General features: G+C 37.1%; 1 pseudogene; it reads left to right on the top strand.

Annotated features, from left to right (window-relative positions):
* Window positions 1-8716: 8716 nt before the first annotated feature.
* LOC113356416 lies at window positions 8717-10053 on the top strand (annotated as a pseudogene).
* The last annotated feature ends 12471 nt before the right edge of the window (window positions 10054-22524 follow it).

A 22524-nucleotide genomic window follows, 5' to 3' on the forward strand; every position in this document is an offset into this window, starting at 1 on the left:
AAGCGAAGAATAAGATTGAAAATAGGTTATCTTTGTCATCAAGTGTTCTTAAAAATTAGGTTTGATTTTTATTAATTAAGATGGTATGACTAAGAGTAATACAAGTAGGTTTAAGTTTAAGAGATAATAAATCGATGGATTTGATTGGAGCTCGAATATTTCAAAAATGCAACTTATTAAGAAATCAGTCCTTATTTCAAGAGTTCTCCTCTTAAAACAATTGACTGTGTGGTTAGCAAAATGGTCTTACAACTTGGTGAATGTTAAGTGCCCCTTTCTTTATATTGCGTTTGATTATATTGTATTTGATTTCGAGATTGATTGGTTGTTTTTGTTCGTGGCTGATTTGTAGTCTACCAGACAAAAATGGTTTCGTCCTAGGCACGACATACTTCCCACTCTTAATCTCATCGTGGTCTTGATCAAGACAATTAAATTAAAATTAAAGATGATGACCTCATAAGATATCTACATGATTATATTTCAGTAACAGGTATCGTAGGCCGGGGCTCAACCTTTTTCGCGTTTTGTAAATTGTTTGGTTAGTCGGTCAGTATTTTCAGACGAAATTTCAGTCACCCAGTAATGATCGGTGTGGTGTTTAGTTAGTCGGGTCATAGCAGCCGGAGTCTACGGTCCCGGCCGTGAATTATAAATCTAGAGTCAAATGTAGCCTCCGTATTAAAATTAGTTGTGATTAGGTTGAAATTTAGAGGGTTGAACCTATAAGGTAGACCCCAATATTTTGCTGGCATGATCAAATTAGGGGGACTACGGTGTCGGTCTAGGTATTATTTGTGCATACAACTCAGGAGAGACTCGAAGGAGCTACCAATTCCTGAATCAATCATCTATCATATCATGATATTATTGGATTTTTATTTTTTATTGCTTTGTTTTCAAAGGGATAGCGGATAAGAGTAATATGTGACGATGCAAACAGTTAACTTCCGAAGCATATAATAGGTGTGGCACCAATGGAGTCTAAATAATTTTCATCCACGTTCTTCATCACATATATCATCCACGTCAACCTTCGACCTAAATCATAGAAGCCGCAACTTATCCCTTTTCCTGCCTGTCCACCCTACATATGTCCAATTTACCATACGGAAGTTCTCAATCCCATTATGTATAGGATATTAAATAATTTTCTTCTGATTCAAAAAGACTACAGGGGTTAGTCCACGAGTGAGTTTGGGGGAGTTTAATGTATTTTAGATCTTGGAGATTTTGAGGGAGTGTAAGAGAGTTTAGGGAGTTTGAGAGAGTTTGGTGTTTTGAGTGTAGGGAGTTTGAGAGACTTTCCCAAAATCTCTACTCTTTTGAGAGATTTGAAGTGAGGCAAAAATACACTGTAAACTCCCTAAAACTCCCCAAAAAAACTCAACTCCCTAGCATTCTACTTTTTACCACTAACAGGGAGTTTAAGAGCTTCTTTCAAATTCCCCCACGACTAACAGGGTTTTCTAGGGAGTTTGAGAGACTCTTCTAAACTCTCCCACGACTAACGGGGATTTTGATAGACTCTTTCGAACTCCTGCACGACTAACAGGAAAAAACCTAACTACACCCAACTCCCCAAACTCCTTGAGGACTAACACCCTGGTACTTTGAATCCAGACATAGCACGGTCTTGTTTTCACCTTCCATCGGGACTTTGATTATCCATTACGAACGGAGTTTGTGAAAAAGCTCAGAGCTAAAATCAGGGAATAAAGTTCCGTTCAAAATCAAAGATACAATACTTTTGAGTGTCTACTTTGTCATACATGGAAGAAGTTGACTGACGCTATAGGATTGACCAAGATGAATCAACTCAAGTTAGAGTTGCAGTGAATAAAAGATCAAGAATTAAATTACTAGTACCCATGGAATATTTTGGCTATACGTTTATTCAATTCATATTACAAATTTAATTTGTGCATAAAATTGCAGTACCATCAATATAGTAAATTTCTTAGTAACACTGACATCTAAGTTTTCTTCAATATATCCACATTACCACATACCTCAAACTCTATCGCACTTTCTTTATTATTTCGTAATCGTTCATATGCTTTTCCTTCTCCTGTTTCTCTAATTTAGTGCGCTTCTCAATCGCGACGCACTTCTTGTTCAATTTTTCATCCCCGACTATTCATAAATTAGAGCGATACAACCAAATAAATAGTGTGTAAGAGCCATACCTGGATGAGTTCTCAAAGTCGTCGTAGACGATTAGGGCTGCAAGAAAAGATAAAATCGATTGTTGGATTACTATTGCGCGCTGCTAATGAAGCCGCCCCCTGGACCTTCTCTCGTCTATAAAAGCTTTTTAGTTCTTCACACAAAGCTTCCACATCTTTAATTGCATGGTTCGTTTGTAGCAGTAAACCAAAGCTATGTTTGTTTTGAAGCTTCTTATATAGACGTGCACAAAGTCGCCAGATTTTAATCGAATTAGGAAAGAAAGTGAACTTTGATATGTGTTTTAAATCGGGAATTTTTAAGTTTTGTTGCGAATTTTACGTTAGCCAAATTTTGGAAGCTAGGACGTTAGGGAGAGTCGTGTTAGAGAATTGTTAGGGGATTACTAAATTGTTTTGAGATCATTGAGCAAATCTTGAGATCCCTGCTTGATTCAGATGTGTTCCCCACACCACAACCGTTAACTAAACCACCAAGGTTTCTCAAAACACTAAAAAGGATTATCTCATCCTTTGGTTGGACAGATTTATTAGCTGCAGTTTACCGTTGTAAGGTATAAAAATATCAAAGGCAACCAATTTAAAATCATCACTGATCAATTCCTCGTTCCAGTTTTCGAAACTAAAGTGATGCAGGGGACCATCAAAGAAACCCCCACTTAGTAACGGTTTCTTCTCAAATTCAAACTTTTTAATCACTCCAAAGTTAGATCCGTGTTTAAAGTACTAATATAAAAAGCCAGAATTTAGCTGTCAAGAGGCTTAGGGAACACGTAACGATATTACCTCCACAGACACGAGGCGTTAGACTTAGGAGCATACATTAAAGGATTTGCATAAGATTGGCTTCTTTACGGACGGACGAAATCCTATTGACATCTATATTTACTATATTTAGGAAACGTTCCATACACAGTTAGTGTAGTATTAGGAAACCACATTATTAACGGGAGTCGAGACAATGCCAAAATCAGGAAACCAATGGAATCCAACGCACAAAAATATCTCTCATCCAATCCTTGATCCCCGCCGCCGAATGACGAAATCAATGGTCGGATATATCTGGATATACAAACACCACTTCTTTTTATAATATAGATATATATAGATTTAACCCACGATCAAGCGAGGTACACGCTCCTAACATGCAAACTGAGAGTGCTAGTTTACTAATAAAGGCAATCCTTATGATTTTGGATAAACTAAAGCCCAGAATCTAGATTGCTGAGATGGAAAGAAAAACTCTCATTCTACTGTTGTACAATATTTTCTTTTTTGGGATAAAGTCTTATTTCCAATAGTCGAAGTGTACAAACGAATAGAAATTGGGTGTGGTAGACGGCTAAACCTAAATTGATTAGTAAAACTTTGGCTTCGACAATTTTTTTTTTTTTTGGCTGCACGGCATGATGGTAAGAAAATTAACTAATAACTCTCACCATTTTTGTGACAGCTTTCCTTACAAAATTTGCACTCAACAAGCTGGTGACTTCATTTGGAGGTTGGTTGATCCACACACCTTCTACCTCCTTATCTCCCATACTGACTATGTCACGAGAGAAATCGTGAGAAAGAAAGAGCGATGGCGTGGCAGAGAATTCAAAGAGATTTTCTTAGGGTTTCTGTGTTTTCCTCCTGGCCGCAAGATATTCAGCTCCTTCTCCATCCTCAATCCCTAATCAGAGTGCATAATCATCTATAGTTTCGACTAATTCTTATTTAAACTTTGGTTTAAAGGAATTTCCATCTCTTTCAAATTACCCCTCTTCTTTGAGAGGTATTAGAAATTCAAAATCAAACCATAACACAGATCATATTTCCCAATCTAAGGATCTCTGTTGGAATGGGTCTCCAAATATCTCAATCAGGTCTTCTCCATCAACTAAGCTCCCAAACTATGAAGAATCAATTTGAATTGACGACCAACCAACAACCGTTTTCTCTTCAAGTGAACTCAAACACATATTGATTTTTTGTGAACTCTTATCTGCCCAGTGGAAAACCAAGGGTGATTTCTCCATGACCATTCATGGAGATAATGTTTTTCTTTTCAAGTTTTCTCATGAAGAAGATAGATTTTGGAATTGGGTTATGTTCTGGAAAAAGATTGTTTGTTATTAGGCTTTGGTCTCCTTTTATTGAATCTCATATTGATTCGATTAATACTGTCCATGTGCGGGTGAACCTCGAGGGGGTTTCAATTCATCTTTGGAATGCAGTTGGATTAACTAGAATTTCTAGTTTGGTGGGGAAGCCTATAATGACTGATGTCCCAACTGCATTGAAGACTAGAATGTCTTTCGCAAGAGTTTATGTTGAAATTGCAGCAGAATGTTCATTCTCTACTGAACAACCTGTCAAAGTTGATGATGTGAAGCTTGTAGTTAAAGTTGAGTACCTTGGTAACCAGTCTCTTGCTCTAAATGTAAGAGCTTTGGTCACTCAACCAAAAATTTCAGCTCAAATCAAGCAACAACAGTTTGGATTTCTAAGATAAGGGCTCATCTGCAAACTCTATGGATACTTCAGATGATAAGGAAAGACTGGAAACTCATGTTGAGGAAGTCTTGGTAAAAAATCATGCTACCATGACGAACGTAACACAGACTACAATTGAGAATGTAGTTATGGAAGATGCTGGGAAAGTGAATGGTGTTGCTAGGGACGAGTCATCAATCTTGGTAGAAAATAACATACATGTGGAAAATGGAAAGGTGACTGAAGATGGAGGTTCGGTTTCAAGATCTCAGCACACACAGAAACAATGGACTTATGCTAAAATTTCCAAGAGTTTAGGGTAGAAGAACGGCGAGTCAAATCAATCAGGTGATAAGCCAAAACAAGTTCCTACGTGCTATTTGAACTCTTTCAGTATTCTAGATCAGGTTTCTGAAGTGGAATCAGAAACAAGAGTAGAACAGGTTAGTGGTATCCCCAGTCGCAATGAGGATAATATTGTTTCTGAATCGGAAAGGCTGGATTCAGATCTGGTTCTTCCAATTCTAGATTTGAGTCGGGTTACAGTACGGAAAAAGAAAAAAAATGCAAGACTAAGAATTCAGATAGTGGGCATCTCCATATCCACCTCTTTTGATTTCAAATTCTAGTATATCTAAAAATTTGAATCAAGATTCAGAAGTTAAGTCTGTAACTTCTTCTGTTACAGAGGCGGAAATAGATTCCCAAATTGTTTTTAATAAGTTAATGGGTATCTGTGATCATCCTAAGATGAGATATATGTGTAAGGATCTATAGGAGAATGCAAAACCTCATTCTGATATGGAAAAACGTTTGTTTGAGGATGATGATGGCTTGGGAGATTTTGACGCTGACTCTGGTTATGATGAGCAGATTGACTCTGGTTATGGTGACATCTTTTGTTAGAGCATTGCTCGGTCAAACTCACAAGTGTTGCTATATCAAGCTTGTTGTCAAATTTAGTTGATCAAAATTATATCTTGATTTTTAGTCTACAATTAGTCAAGTCTCGGATTAGGATAGTTGTGTAATTGAGAATCGGACATCACCGCGTTCTACCGTTTGAAAGCGAAGATCAACCGAAGCTTTTGGAGAACTTCTTCAACAAAAGGTAAATGAAGACTGAACCACCTGTTTCTCAAGTTATATTTATCCTTCTATCTATGAGACGATGTCGCATGACTAATTAGACTATTGCAAGTAGCGGGTACATTAATTATATACCCCTAGTTTTGACACCCAATAAATATACCCTTCTACAACAATAAATATATACATATCATTTAAAAACCTTATCCATTTAAAAATATATTACATTAATATCCCCACTCATATAATATTTTTTCTTTATCTCAAAATACAACAAATTTATTTCCTTACCACTTCATGGCCGCCACCACCACCATTCCACCACAGTTAGCACCACCACATATCCACCACTAACCAACTACCATTCCACCACCACCGCTCAACAAACACCACCTACTAACCGCCACCACTACTCCGTCGGAACACCATCACCACCAACACCATCGCCACCGGCTGTGTCAACAACCAAAGTTGATCCCAAAACAAAAATCGTAAAAGAAGAAGAAAAAGAAGAAAAATGACGTCAACAACTGAAGTTGATCCCCAAGAAATGGCGTCAACAACCGAAGTTGATCCCTAAGAAATGGCGTCAACAACCGAAGTTGATCCCAAAACAAAAATCAAAAAATTAAAAATTAAAAAAATAATAATAATCAGAAAGAAAACAAATAATAATATGGTGTCAACAACCAAAGTTGATCCCAAAAACAAAAATCAGAAATAAGAAGAAAAAATGGTATCAACAACCGAAGTTGATCTTGAAACAAAACTCAGAAAATAAAGTAAATTAATAATATGGTGTCAACAACCGAGGTTGATCCCCAAAATTATAAATTCAGAAAATATTTAGATTTTTTATGGTATCAACAACCAAAGTTGATCCCAAATATTGTATCAACAATCGAAGTTGACCCCAAAATCTAGTGTCAACAACCAAATTTGATCCCAAAAATTGATGTACCAATAATAGTGAACCCGACGTGAATCGAACACGCATCTTCTGACGTGGAATCAGTTGTGCTACCATTGCACCACATGATCAGTTCAATTTCACACTATTCAAGGAAGAGTTCAGTTTCACACTATTCAAGGAAATGAAATTACTGAACCGAAGCACGATGAGTACGATTATGACGAACAAATAAGTTAAACTAAAAAATAAAATGTGATGGAAACAAATTAAACACCAAAACCATTCAATATATAACTTACAGGGCCAACTAAGTTAGGCACATGAAAAACAGTAGTGCCAGACAAAACTCTAGCTCCAGGTACCTGAAATTGCAAATTAAACCCACTTAGTGCCAAAAGGTATATATGACGACCGTAACTTGTCACGGTGTTGGTTCGAAATGGTACTCACTTTTGCATGTACACATAGTGGTGAATAAAAAGAACAAAAATTTCAACTGCAATATAGTTAGACAACTATATTTATACACATATTCACAACATGACCATATACGTAGAGATAAACATTAACTAAAGACAAGGAAGTACACTACGGACACACATCGAGGATTCAAGTTTGACTGAAATCTTTGTGGCTTCAAGAATACCGTCAGTAACATTATCATATCTAACACCACCGCCAACCATTAACCACCACCAACGCCAAAACAAAAATCCAGACCTATAAATATATCTCCTACTAATTAAACTTATTGCTAGGGCGGAAAATGTACCATCCAAACATAGGCAATGATATATCATTCAAACTACAAAACTAGTGACAAAACCCCTAGATGAACAAACTAGTGATAAGAAAAAACCGGTCATATTATTTCTACCAAATAAAAACCGTTTCAAATAAAACTGGGAAAAAAATCCCAAGCCAAATAATAATGTGTAAATTTAGTTTTTGTTACTTTTAAAAAAGCCAAACATACCCTTCGACCTTTTCTTCTTCTTCTTCTTCTTCTCTGATTTCTTCTTTCTTCCGTCTCCTTATCCCACCATCATCATCACCAGCAGCAACAATGGAACTGCACGAGAAGAACAACGCTGATTCAAGAGGTGAAGAATTCGAGAGACGTTACCACCACCCTCCTACGCCTCCTTCAATTCCTTAACCATCGACACCATTACCACCACCACCCCAACCTTAATTAAAACCCTAACCATAGTTTCATTTTCAAATTCAGAAGAAAACACAGGTGGATCTGGTGATGTTTTGATATTTCTGTAAGATTAGATGAATAAATTGTTGAAATTAGGGTTGTGATTGTAACTTCAAATGAAGAACAAGAAGAACAGGGATGGGTTGGTGACGAATTGATGATTGAGATCGATTTTCAAGGAAGAGATGACGGAGTGGTGATGTCAAATTTGATAACCTAATTTGTCTCATCGGCGATAGCGGTAAGAAATCACAAATTTCTTGTAATTTTTTGTTAAATTTTTTTCAAATTTGTTGGTGGAATTAGTCTGTGAGGGATCTAATTTGATGATCTTTTTTTGGTCGAAGACTTTATGATTTTTGAACTAATTTTTCATTTGAAGTTTGACAAGGATATGTATATTATTGAATGTGTACATGGATCTGTACATGGATCTGTACTGAAATTTTTCTGAATCAAATTTGGTTGGTTACATTTAAGCCAAGGATTAGATGTGGATACAGAGGAGAATGAAAATTTTAAGGTGGAAGCATTTATTTGAAATGGTAGATAACATTACAATCAAGGAACCAAATGTGAAATTGAAATGGAAATGCTAATTTCACAAAACTAGGATGAGTCTTTTGGTTGTTGTTTGATGGTGGTAGTGATTGGTTGAGATTATTCTGCGGTGGATTGAGTTGTCGATCGACAAGAAGAGATGTTGAACTGAAATGGATTTTGTGGTGTTGGGTTTTAATAGATTTGATTGTTTGTTTTGTTCCTAGGTTATGACTAAGATGGATTTGTTGATGGCAGTGGTGACTGTAAGCTAAACTGAACTGCAGGTGATGGATTAAGATGCATATGGAACTGGGTAATAAGTCTGTTCATAATCATGGCGGCAGTGGCGGCGGAGGTGGTGGTGAGATAGCAAATATGAAATTGGTGGTAAGACATAAAGATCTTGCTCAAATTGTTGCTTGTATCAAATACTATCTTGAGAAAGCTGTTGTTGCTGGCGAGCCTGTCTCTAATCTGCTTGAAATTAGTCGTGCCCATCTAAATGAAAAGTTTGTAGTTTTGTTTTTGAATGAAAATTAAGTTTATTTGGGTTTAGGATTGATTGGGGTTTCACATTTTGACTGACCAGAAACTGTCTTTTGACAAATTTGAGTTCAAGCTAGATATCAAAACCTCCTTTGGATATTTAGTATCGATTAGATACCGGCGCGCTTGTGGAACAAGGTCCGAAGAGTCACTTTTCCACATTGGAGCAACTCTTGGCATGGGAGAAGAAGCTACACCAGGAAGTTAAGGTATGCAGAATTGTACTGCTTGTTTGTGACACAAAATTGAGAACCACTAGACTAGGATATTGAACATTGAATTCATTATAAATTGGAAATTTGACCTTTGATAATTCAGATTTTAATTTGCTTGTGAAGCCATTAGGTGTCTTGTTGAGTTTCAATGTAACGTGGAGCATTAGTCTTAGTCTTAATGATTGCTTATATGTGTTATATGTTGCTTGATTTTTAGGCTCTTGAAGGGGAAAATATTGAGCATGAGAAGAAGTTATCAACATTGCAATCTTTGGAATATAGGGGAATTGGAGAAGCTAAATTGGACAAGACAAAAAGCATCTGTAAAGAAGCTGCAGTCAATGATTTTGGTAACATCACAACTGTGTCCACTACTTCATATGTTATCGTCCAAGTTAGGGACACTGAGCTTATTCAACTAGTTGAATATGCCACGGGTAACTCAATTCTCCTTGTTCAATTTTTTCTTTAATCTACATGCTGCCAATGTCAGGAAGTTGCTTGCATCTTAATTGTTTAGTGTTTGTAGCCTATCCAACCTTGAAATTAAATAAATCTCATGCTTAAGAATTTCATTTGTCACAATATGCATGACTTTCGCCCGATTATACTCTCCTAGTTGTCCTGATATCTTTGTTCTTGTTTGGTTATCAACTATGTATATGTTGACCTACGTTCGTAGCTAGTAAAATGCGATGTAATCAACAATGGATGTTTGATTTGTGTTGATAGTCACAAAACTCTTATCAGAGACTTCAAACTTGTCTACAGCTTGTTCATTAACCATGTGCTAAGTAATAAGAAATTGCTTATTTATGTCATAAAAGTATGAAATGCAGGTTCATGTACATGTGGAGGTCAATGAATCAATAACATGCAGGTTCATGTACATGTGCAGTTGAATTATGACGAAACCAATTATGGTTTCATCTTATTTATGATGGAACCAAAATTGGTTCCATCTATCAATGAACATGTATAATATCTCTTATAATTTTTCTTACAGTTGAAATGGGAAGCAATTGCAGGTGGTGAATTGGATTGTGGAGCTGAGTAGAGTCAGCTAGGAGATGTTGCTGCCGCTGCTTTCAGATTGGCAGTGTGCAAGTGTAGTTGTTGGTATTGTTGATATGGTTATTGCAGTGATGGGTTTGATATGGTTATTGCAGTGACAGGGTCTTGTGACGAGTTTCATTTGATGCTGCTAGTAAGCTCCGGTTGCAGCTGAAGTTAATATTATAGAGAAGGTGGTACTGGTGTTGGCTTTGAGTTGGTTCTCTATGAAGAATGGTTTGAGCTGATGCTTGAGAATGGTTTTTAAGTACAGTTGCAGGTTGAGAGTGTAGAGAAGAACTGAGATGCCTATGTTGGTGGTGATTATGAACTGCAGCTGGTGATAATCAGAATCCATGGAGGAACTGGTGTTGCTCTGGTTGAATTAATATTGATATTGCAGGTCCAGTTGAAGATCAAACTGAGCCTGAGATGGAGCATTTGTGGTGTTCAGGTATGAGCTTCAACTGAAATGGAAGGCAGTAATGCAGTGGGTATGGGATTTGAAGTGAATTTGTAGTTGCAGGTGCAATGAAGTGCTGCAATACAATGAGGAATTGCCTGTAAACCTAGATGGAAAGATATACCAGGTGAAGCTGAGTAATGGGTCTTGAGACATAACTGATGGTATTGCTGTTGAAGCGCAAAAACCAATTATGGTTTCATCTTATTTATGATGAAACCAAAATCGGTTTCATCGTATTTCAACAATGTATTTCTATCCATGAAGATGTATAATACCTCTTAAAAAATTTCTTGCCGGTGATTTCTCACGAAACCAAGATGAAACCAAAATCGGTTTCATCGTATTTATGATGAAACCAAAATTGGTTTCATCGTATTTTTGGGAGGTGGTGGTGGTGGGCGGTCGTGGTGCTGGTTTTGGTCGGCGGTGGTCGACAGTGGTGGTGCTGGATGGTAGGGTGGCTGGTATTGGTGGTGCAATTACGTAGTATCGGTGGTGGTGGTGGTCGAAGGTGGTGGCGGTGGTGGTCGACAATGGTGGTGCTGGATGGTAGGGTGGCTGGCAGTGGTGGTGCAATTGCGCAGTATCGGTGGCGGCGGGCGGGGGCGGAGCGGTGGTGGTCGGTGGCGGTCGGTGGTGGCGGCGGCGGTGGTGGTCGGTGGCAGAAGGTGGCGTTGGCGGTGGTCGGAGGTGGTGGCGGCGGTGGTCGGAAGTGGTGGCGGTGGCTATCGGTGGCGGCGTTGCTTATTGGTGGTTGTATTCTTGTTGGGGGTGACAATATAACAAGAATTAAAATGTGGTTGATTTTTGTTTTTGTTGGGGTGATTTAAACTAGAAGGATAATATAGACAATTTATATTAAATGAGGTTTTTGTGAACAATTTGTTTTGTTGGAGTTTTTGTATATAGAAAGTGACACCTTTTAGGTTATAATTCGCGGACCCTTCAAACTATGCCTTTTTACCATAAGGCATCTAAATTCAAGAGCATCAGCACCCAATTTATCCATCAGTAGTGCCCACAAAACTCCACCCAGGGTCCCAGACTTGTTGGCCTGTATACAGACGACGAAACAGGCCAGTTACATTTACACTAGTCACTAAAAATAGACTTCTGTAAGGAAATCTACAAATTGAGTGTTTCATAATAAGAAAACTGGTCCACAAAGGGAATGCTCTTATCACCCTCTAACCCTGAGTACATACTTGCAATGGCATCTTGCACACCAATGTACGACAACTTATAAATCTTCCAATACACCTCCCGACCTTCCTTGTTAGATATGTATACAGTAAATTCAAAAGTGGAAATTGAATTCTCAAATACATGCAAGCATAAGTTTTCATATCAATGACACTAAACTGATATCAACCACGCCAATTATTAATGCCTAAAATCATCTTATCTTAATTACAAATGACAACAAATCAACAATTACCAAATTCAGCCTCTAAAAAAAGAAAAAAATTCAAGAAACTGAAAAACTAATCCGACTCTAGATTAACTAATTAGAGAAATTTGTTCTCAAACTCCACCAGTACGAACACAAACCAGCTGCAAGAACTAAAACAAAGACGAACAATAACTTAATCCGATTCTTGATCAACTTAAATCCAAACCGAGTTACACAAAATGTAAACAAAGAAACCAATTATTGATTAATTAAACTAATTTTCATATACACCGATGAAAAAAATCAAATTGATTAGAAAGTTCACTTACGGAATTTAAGCTGAAGTATGGTATTTATTTGGTAACAGAAGAATTAGTTTCATAGTAATATTGTACTGTTGACTCTCTGTATACCACCATAAATTCTCGACGCCATTACCATAAACATGAAGAACAAATTTCTAGGGTTTCAATTGCAGATATTTCTACAAAATAAGAAGGATCGAGGGCTTTTTTTAGTGTGATTTATAGTAGATTATGGAGACTATTAGTAACCTAAGTACGGCGGAAAGAGGCTGAGAATCGGTGGTGATGGCTGAAAGAGGTGAGGAAACGGTGGTGTTAATGGCGGTCTGGTGCGAGATAGGAGAGAGAAAAGTTAGATCTGATGACGATTGATTTTCATTTGGACGATGACAAAAGAAAAGGAAAGCATAAAATACACAAGGTTAAATAAGGAATTGTAAAAAATAAGAATTTCCGTTTATAATCCGAGTGGTATTATTATTTGTTAATAAGGGTAGTTATGAAGACCCATAAAACATAGGGGAATTTATAATTTGCACTTGCAAGTATGTTATAGGTTTTGTACGCATATCCGTTATCCATACAATAATTGTTCGTGAACCAAGAATGGTACGCGTAACCAGTACGCATACCGTAAAGGAACTGTTGGTTTTGAAACCGGTGTGGTATTCGTACCCAATATGCAAACCGGAAAAGTTCAGTGAGTTCCTTAACTCGTTTTTGTCTTAAGGGTACACATACCCGGTAGATATTCCATGAAAAAAATAGTCACGAACAAGATAGAGTACACGTACTTACCTTGTTGAATATTTTCAGATGCACAATTACTTTTGTGAGATAATTGACACTTGAATAAATCTCTAAAAACACTTTGCAGAAAATATGAAGATACATAAGAATTATTTTTGTGAGATAATTACAATAAACATATGAAGATACATAAGAACCTATGACAACAGGTTTTGGGATGTGTCAAAAATTGATCTCCCTGACACAAAAGCATGTTGGTTTGGAGAGATAATCCTATCAAGAAGTGGTCTTAATCTATTTGCTATAATCTTCGTAGTAAAGTTACACAAACTAATAGCTTTATATTCCTTAACAGTGCAAGGGATGTTCTTCTTGGAAATCAGGGTTATGAAGCTTATTAAGTCTGGTGTCAAACTGGCCAGAACGAAAAAAAAATATCCCAAACCAGTTTAACTAAATTATGTCCAACATGATCTCAATATTTAGAAAATAACTAACCCTGCAAGCCTTCAGGCCCTAGGGACTTATGAGATCCTAATTGTTTTAAAGCCATGTTTATTTTGTTCACTACCACAAGTCTAGTAATCATGGCATTCATCCGTAAACAAAACAGTAGGAAAAAGACATCCAATTGCATCATTATCACATTCATTACTACTAACTGAAAAGAGATTACAAATTAAAGTGATCCACTATACTTTTCTATATTGTAGGACTTATCTAACCAACTATTTTTATTATCTTTTAATTTAATTAGCATATTCCTGTTTCTCCTAACTAAAGTAGAATAATGAGAAAAAATTGTATTACGATCTCCTTCAAGAAGCCAATTAATTCTAGATTTTTTTTTCTAGATATTTCCTTCATATTGATAAAATGAAAATAAGTCATTAATATTTTATAAAACTCAGAAGGATCCTTTTCAAATTCACCTTAGGCATCCTCCGGTTTCATCAAAGCTTTTTCTATATTCTTAGATAAATTCCCCGAAACAGATTTGTTTCATTTTTAAGCATCCACTTGAAATTAATCCACACAATTGAAATAGCTTTTGTGAACATGAGTATCCTCATTAGGACTCCAAGAAACCTTTCATCCTCAGTCCACATGGCCTCCGGCATAGAAGGTCCAGACTTAATGCAATTTTTTGTTGTTGCGGGTATATTAAAATGACTCTATGATCAGAGTCAAAATAATGAAAATGCAATACCTGAGAATTTAGAACGCGATTGCACCAATGGGACTTTGCTAACACCTTGTCCAACTTTTCCTTGATATTTGACAGGCCCACCCTTTTTTTATTCCAAGTCTATTTGTTCCATGAGCGCCCAAATCAATATGTCCACACTAATTTACAATATCTATAAGTTCATCCAACTTATCGCTAAATATCTCTACATTCTCTCTCCATCTTCTTTTTCTTTATAAATAACCATCACGAACACCGTGGCAAAAAGATACTTCACTAAAATAATTACCACTAACATAAATATTGCAAACATAGCTGCACCACCACATTCGATATAAACACTTTCATTTCACCCTCGCCATCATTTCTTACAAAAAAAATTATACCGTCAAACACGCAAAATTCATTGAAAGAAAGGTGTTAGAGCATTGCTCGGTCGAACTCACGAGTTTTGCTATCTCAAGATTTTTGTCAAATTTAGTAGATCAAAACTATATCTTGATTTCTAGTATACATTTAGTCAAGTCTCGGATTAGATTAGAAGTGTGTAGCTGAGTACCAGAAATCATTGCGTTCTACCGTTTGAAGGCGAAGATCAACCAAATATTTTGGAGAGCTTCATCAACAAAAGGTAAGTAAAGACTGAACCACATATTTCTCAAATCGAAACTCTATAGGATCAATATCAAGTGTTATGGATTAACGTACAAGTGCAATTTACTTTAATTATAATAAAATAATTATAATGCGGAATAATAAAGTAGATGACACAACAAGATTTTGTTAACGAGAAAACCGCAATTGTAGAAAACCCCCGAGACCTATTCCAGTTTTGAATACTCTAAATAGGTGGTTCATTCTTCACTTACCTTTTGTTGATGAAGTTCTCCAAAAGCTTCGGTTGATCTTCACCTTCAAACGGTAGAACGCAAATGATGACTGGTTTGTTTCTCAACTACCTCTATCCTAGACCAAGACTTAACTAATTCTAGATTAGAAATCAAGATATAGTTTTGACAACTAAATTTGACAACAAACTTGATATAGCAACACTTGTGAATCGACCGAGCAATGCTCTAACAATCTCCCCCTTTGTCAATTTTAGTGACAAAACTATTAGTACATATGGATAACAAAAAATAAAGTTTTTCTAAAAAATTCTCGATCGATCATGTCTTGATATCCTTGGTTTCTTCAACTCTCCTTGAACTCTTCGTTATTTCAAGTAGCAATGATTCTGAACGTGTCCAACTCAACATCTTTGTTGTTGAAGATATGTAGCTATAACAATTCTCGTCGTTATACAGAAACATAATATTATTATCTTCTCTCCAAAGTTCAATTGTATCTCAACTCTGAAGTAATACTACGGTGATATGTTTCTCCCCCTTAATCAATACTTACATCTTTTGTATAATAGTTGAAACCCATTGCTAAATGATTCACTCGCACTTACATAATGATCCGTAAACCACATGTATGTACTAATAAACTACTAAATAATTCTCCCCCCTTTTGTCAATAAAATTAACAAAGGTACGAAAATCGTGGGATCATAATGAATACAACCAAAAGATATCTTCAATTTTTAAGGAAGATAGAGATACTACATAAATAACATAGTTAAAATGTAACATATCAACTTATTTACATGATATCACATAGTAATAAATACTTAACACTCATCCTAGGAGATTAAAAAGATACAAGCATCTCCTTTAAAATTCCACAGCCACACTCCCCACAAAGATATAACAATTAAGCACAAGTTCATTTTAGAACTCTCCTCCATTAAATGTCATTCCCAAGAGAACAACATGAATGACCTTGCTTTCGTGAAAAAGAAGGATTTTAGCGGACATTAACAAATCACAAGGATTTGTATCCAAAATATCGACATAAATTAATCTCAAGGCCAGTTACGAACAACAAGACAATTTTACTCAACATAAGAGAATCTCACGGAGTGTGTCAAGCAGCAAAACACAAAAGTGTGATCACTAATAAATCAATACTACGGGAAAAATCTCAAAGGGTTTGTTCTATTTTCTGTTTATAAAAAATATAATAGATTTAACTTCTGAGCATATATGAAATATTAGCCAATTCACGAGATCGTAAAAGCACAAATATTTCATAAGATTTTTGCAATAATTAAACCAATAATGATTAGATACTGCAAGTTAATCTTCCAACAACTCTAGAATTTAAACAAATAAACCTAAAAACATGCAAGATGAAAAACGTTGGAAATAGCTATGTGTAATCACAATCTTTGCTATACCAAACCCTAGTTATCCTTCTCAAGAATAAAATCCTCAAAAGAAGTTTCCTAGTGTAGTTACCTAAAATCGGTGAAAGGATAGATATGGGATTCTAGGGTTTTGAAAGTGAGTTTCGGGAGGCTGAGCACGAACAGTCTTCGCCTAAACCACGCACATTGGCCGTTCAAATGCTTCTTCAGTCACAGGGAAGAAGGATTAGGGCTGGTCTCAGGGAGGGAAGCAGATGAAGAGAGAGATCAGAGAACAAGTTATTGCTCCAAGAGGTTATGAGAAAGATGATCGTAGCTTGGAAAATAGATGACCTATTTATAGCTGGATTCTCTAATCTCAAGTCGGTGAAGATAAGGATTGCTTTCCGTGCCGTGCGGAACAATTCTCCCGTTTCTTCAGGAATAAGGATAAACTAGGTTGAGTTTGTCTCACTATTTCACCGCCTTTATTCTCTTCTGCGGTGAGAAATAAGCCGGATGTTTCTCACACGTGTCGTAGACCGCCAGACCAAAACCCTAATTGATATCCCCAATTTGTATGAAGTTGAGTCAGCCTTTGTGATGAAGTATTTGAGAGAGAAATATTCCCTTTAGCCGAGTTGGCCAAGATAGAGAGATATTCTCTGATTTGTGAGAATGACTAGGATGAGTCACGTGAAAAGGAATGGAATTCCTTAGGAATCGTGTGCAGAGTGTGAGAGGAGCTGAGGCTGATCTCCCTATCTCCATGTCCGGTCACACATGTCACGTGAAAACCATATTATTGTTTGTAGGTACCTTTGTTGAGCATGCGATGCTCAAGGCTCTATCCACGTTTTTGGATATCCATTACAATTCAGGCTCAATTTACTACCCGCGAGTGTATTTGAGAGGCTGAGAAATAGGCTTAAGCACTAGGTAATGCGTGTGCCTATCATGTGAATCTATCCGAGATTTTGAGGAGAGATTCGAATCTCGCAGAGATTTTTGCGGACAACTCAAAAATCTCTCTGTGATTTTTGCAGAGAGATTTGAATCTCTCAGAGATTTTGCGGACGGCTCAAAAAATCTCTCAGAGATTTTTGCTGACGGCTCAAAAATCCCTCTGTGATTTTTCCAGAGAGATTTGAATCTCTCTGAGATTTTCGCAGACGTCTCAAAAATCTCTCCATGATTTTTGCAGAGAGATTTGAATCTCTCAGAGATTTTTACGGACGGCTCAAAAATCTCTCCGTGATTTTTGCAGAGATATTTGAATCTCTCAGAGATTTTTGCGGACGGCTCAAAAATCTCTCCGTGATTTTTGCAGAGAGATTTAAATCTCTCTAAGATTGTTGCGGACTGCTCAAAAATATCTCCGAAGATTTTCTTAACAGATCCGTATCTCTCCGCGGTCTGCTGGGACCCGACCTGGGGAGAGAGAGAGAAAAGGCTTTGTACGCCCGATTTAATGTCTCTGCGAGACTTTGTCTCACTTATCTTTGACCAGCGTATCTTGCAGAGATGTCCTAGGAATCAACTGTGTGTCTATATAATGAGCCAACAAGACCATTGTATCTCGAAAGGATGTTCTAGGAGTCTGTCGAAAAGGCTCAGAGGTAGAATAACCAGCGTATCTCGCGGGGATGTCCTAGGAGTTATCCGGAAACCTCATTAAGTCGAGTCAGAGCCTAGAGCGGACATAACCAGTGTATCTCGCGATGATGTACTAGGAATCAGTCTTTGATCTCAAATAGGGTGAGTCGTGCTTACGGGAGATATGCAAATCTTTGCTCTGGGTCATAAGTCCGTCGGAGACGTATTTATGCATCTACAGAGCCTACATGACCAGCAGCTTCTCGTTGAGGACGTATACTAGGAATCATGGCATCATAATCAGCTGCGTCTCACGAAAACATGCTGGAATTGTGGTTGTTCTGGTTCATAAGTCTGTCGGGGACGTTTTACGCTCTACAGAACCTACGTGACTAGCAGTATCTCGTTGAGGATGTGCGATAGGAATCACGGCATCACGACCGGCAGTGTCTCGCGGGGACGTATACTAGAAATCGTGGCTAAGGATTCCTTGAGGACCAAGGGCTTAATCTCTCCCGTGAGAGTTAAATCCTGCCTATAGGGTTGAAATGTCATTTTTGCCCCTTATCCAAATTTCACCATCTACATTAAGTCCCCTACTCAGAGTAGAACCATGATTTTTCTATGATGAGTATATAGATGGTAACAAATCATTCATACACAATTACAATTCGTTCGTCATTTTAGTCTTGCAGAATCCCCGAATTGATGTTTTTTAGCCTTCAATTATTATGACTCTAATCTTGGAATCAATTCCGGACGTTGGAATTTCCTGGGACTTTGTGTTGAACGTTAATGACATGATAATGAATTCTTGATGAGACAAAATTTCCGTCTTGAACAAATGGAATTTGTTGATTAGGGTTTACCTGAACAAAACCTTAATTTTCCCTCTTTGTGCATCCTTGAGCTTCCGAGTTTGTACAGGCGGGTATGTGAGGAAGAGAGAGCTTCTGAACGGTTTCCTGGATGGACTTGATGTTGGTGAAGATCCGTGAGAAAATATAGGTACTTAGTTTTGAAGTTACGGAGTCCATATCCCATGTAAATTCTGGATTCAGGCTTGTACTGTACCTAAACCCTAATTTTGCGTCTGACTCCTTCAGACACCTAAGAGAGGATTGACGAGGCTTGGAAGGTGTGCATATATCTTGTGGTGTCCGTACCTTGTGTGATGAGAGTTTTTTTAATTCCTTGTACCAATCAGACTCCTCTTTATTGGAGAAAATACATTTTTTTGAAACTAAGGGATTTTCGTCAAAAACCACTGTGAGCTTGATTTTTCTTTAGCATGGGAGAGGCATGTAACATCCCTAGACATAGTCACGTGTTGAAAGAGAGATTGGCGCTTCTAGTTCTGCTTTTGGAAGTTATGAACCCGAATTCTCTGTTTTGAGCCAAATTCCCTTTATTTTCACTGAAATGTTGTTTTTCTGGATTCCGTTTCAATCCCGTTCTTCTTCTAACACTTAGAGAACTCAATATTCACGTGTATGAGGCTTTTGGAATGAGTAGATGATAGCTTGCTCGGTCTCTAGCTGTATTAAGGCTTCCTTCTTCGAAAATACTCAAAATTGCAATATAAGGGTATTTTGGTCAAAATCCCTTATGAGCTCGTTTTTGTTGAAGATCAGTGAGCTAAAAGGGATTGAGAAAGGCTTAGATAACCGTCTAAAATAATGGGAGAGGCTCGGTCTCATCTCTTTTTAGAATAAACCCATTTTCACAAAATTCTTGAATTTAGGCATTTTCGACAAAACCCTAATTCTCTTCGACTCTCGATCCCTCTGAAAATAATTCCGAGAGAATATATCACGTCCCACTGGCCTATGAGAGAATCCTCACGCATGAAAAAGGTCTTGAACACGAATTGGAAGAGTTTTGGAAATAGAAAAGGCCTTGGTTTCCTTATTTGAGCCAAATTAGGGCTATTTTCCTCAAAACCCTAATTTTCTTTAACTTTTGATCCCTCCAAAAATTCTGATAGAATAAGTGACGTCTTATTGTCTTAAAAGACTACTCCCGCGCATAGTAAAGGCCTGGACACGGCTTGGAGGAATTTTGAAAGGAAAAAGAAACCCTGAGTTTCCGTATTTGATTCAAATTCCTCTAATTTTTTCTTTTAGCTCCAACTCCTTTTTCCTTTTTATTAATGGCCTCCCTTTTGAACTAGGCTTGAAAATAAAACTCTTTTCCATATCTTTTGGGCGTGACCTAGTTATGTAGGTCGTTCTTCCCTTCTTCTACTCGTTCTGTTTGTATCAGAACTCTTCGTTTGGGTGTTCGTCAGAAAATTTCAGTTTTAAGAGACTTGCGTAGAATGGCCGTAAAATATTGTTACCATGTTGGATTTGAGATCCCAAACCCAATTTGTAAATACAAAATAATTATCTATTCAACACAAAAATAATTACCCAATTATGAGTTGTTTAGGTCAGTCAACCAATCACGTACTTTTATCATCAGGAATCTCGTACAGAATTTCAGAAGCGTTTCAGATTGCGCTTGTCCGTTTGAGGCGCCCTTTGGATATGTTGTAGCAGATATATAGATAAGCATATTTTCTCAGGACAGTACCCCAAAATCCCTTATGAATGCTCGTCAGTTAGCGCGTTTTCTCATGGAAGTGTACAGAAATCCTAATTGTAAGAGGATTCCCATATTCCTTGATCCTTTGCATGTTGTGACGCCTTGAGTGAAAAAGCGGGGGTACAACAACCACACCCAATATTTCGGTCAGCAATCTGTATGGAAAAACTCGAACATACTTTCTAGAGAATCAACTAGACAGTTAGACTAAATCTAGATAAAAGTGTATCAAAGAGTTTATATCTCAATCTCTCGATTTGATATATACTCAAGCAAATAGAAATCTGCGAGTCTTTATCAAATACTGGAGAGATAACTTGGATGGTACCAAAGACCAATATCCAAGTGTCAATCAATTTAAATCAACAACCAAAAAGGTCGGATATTCTAATTGATTGAACAATGCACACCTTGTGATATTTCAATTATATAAACAAATATAATGCGGAATAGAAATAACACAGACACCAAAATTTTGTTAATGAGGAAACCGCAAATGCAGAAAAACCTCGGGACCTAGTCCAGATTAAACATACATTGTATTAAGCCGCTACAGACGTTAGCCTACTCCAAACTAACTTCGGTCTGGACTGTAGTTGAACCCCAATCAATCTCACATTGATCCAAGGTACAATTATGCTCCTACGCCTATGATCCCAGCAGGATGCTACGTACTTGATTCCCTTAGCTGGTCTCACCCACAACTAAGAGTTGCTACGACCCAAAGCCGAAGACTTTAATAAACAAATCTGTATCACACAAAAAAGTCTACGGCAATAGATAAATCTGTCTCCCACGAATATACCTATGAGTTTTGTTCCGTCTTTTGATAAATCAAGGTGAACATACCAATTGATAAACCAGACTTATATTCCCGAAGAACAGCCTAGTATAATCAATCACCTCACAATAATCTTAATTGACGCAGCGAAAAAAATATTGTGGAATCACAAACGATGAAACGAAGTGTTTGTGATTACTTTTCTATCTTTCCTATCGGAGATATAAATCTCAAGCCAATTATTACAATTGTACTCGTAACGATAGAAACAACAAGATCAGATCACACAACTACAAGAAAAGTAGTATCGGTGTGGCTTCACAATCCCAATGAAGTCTTTAAGTCGTTAACCTGGTTTAGAAGAAGAAACCAAAGGTTAAAGGAGAATTGACTCTAGCTTAGCACAACTAGTATCATAAATAAGGTGTGGGGATTAGGTTTCCCAGTTCCTAGAGTTCTCCCTTATATAGTCTTTCAAATCAGGGTTTGCAATCAATGTTAGCTTGGTAACAAAGCATTCAATATTCAACGTTAGATGAAAACCTGATTAGATTCAAGCTAATATATCTCAACCATTAGATCGAAAACTTAGCTTGTTACACACAAATGAATTGTTCAATTTTGGGTTTATGTAGCCGTTCCCAAACATTAAAATTTGTTGGTTCAACAATAGTTAACCAAATGGTTAGCCATATGATCACTTTCATATCCACCATATTCTTCTTCACCATAACTAGTCCAAATAACTCAAATGAACTAATTAGAGAGTTGGTCAATTGCTTAGATCTTATGTAACTACACAAGACACAATCGAAGCAAAAAAGTTTTGATTCACTCGAATCGGTTCATGAACTTTATAGCCAAGGTTTGCAAAAGCATTCCTTAGTTTATATAAACATGAGTTCAAGAACAACCGATTTTAGATATAACCTACTCAAGTTCGCGGACTTAAGCTCACGGAAGGAGTTCACAAACTCCAGCAGAAATTC

This window comes from Papaver somniferum, chromosome 1 (genome assembly GCF_003573695.1).
Source record: "Papaver somniferum cultivar HN1 chromosome 1, ASM357369v1, whole genome shotgun sequence".
Classification (NCBI taxonomy): Eukaryota; Viridiplantae; Streptophyta; class Magnoliopsida; order Ranunculales; family Papaveraceae; genus Papaver; species Papaver somniferum.